This window comes from Pygoscelis adeliae, unplaced genomic scaffold (genome assembly GCF_000699105.1).
Source record: "Pygoscelis adeliae isolate BGI_AS28 unplaced genomic scaffold, ASM69910v1 Scaffold63, whole genome shotgun sequence".
Taxonomy (NCBI): Eukaryota; Metazoa; Chordata; class Aves; order Sphenisciformes; family Spheniscidae; genus Pygoscelis; species Pygoscelis adeliae.
In genome coordinates this window covers 2,634,426-2,635,151 of record NW_008824414.1, presented here as the reverse complement: position 1 = coordinate 2,635,151, position 726 = coordinate 2,634,426, and positions in this window count along the sequence as shown.

Here is a 726-nt window from a genome sequence, read left to right as displayed (position 1 = left end):
AACAAGCCAGCCTCTGCCCCAGGCGCAGGAAAGTTATTTGCTCCGTGGGTTGGGGTCCCCCATTGCCCCCTACCCCCAGGAGCGGGGCTTTGGGGCTGGAGGGGGGAGCCCCGGGCCGGGGCCGGAGGAGAAGGAGATAAACAAGCGAGGGGGTTGATAGCTGTCATCATCACCATCATCATGGCTTTCATTTGGCTGCCTAATGAGTCAGATCACAGGCAGAGAGAAAAATTGTCAATCGCCCAGGCTCTAATGAATTTTTTTGCAAATTGTAATCAAGCCAGGCCGTCTCAGCTCGCTGATTAATGAGACCCAGGAGGCCCGGCCAGCACCTCAGCTTTTTATTCCATCCCGTCCTCCCTGCACTAAATTAACAGCAACTTGTCTGAGCTTCAAATTAACTCCCAATGATTAATTCTGATGGGGGGGTCTGAAGAATAGCTCGTCCTAATAGGCACCGGCCTCTGATGCTGTTTGAAATTAATACACTTCCCCTTTGGCTGCCGGCTTTAATCCAAGGTTGGGTTTTGACATCACTATATTTGTTGTTACAATAAATTCCTCTTACATCTGCAGATCAAATAATTGCACTGCTCGGGGAGCGCAGCAGAAATGCCGGCCCGCTTCGCAGCAGCCCAAAGTCGGAGGGGAAGGAAAGCTGCCCACTCCTCTCCGCCTCGCCTCCAGACTGCCTTAGGAAACCCCCTTTTTTTTTTTAATATATAT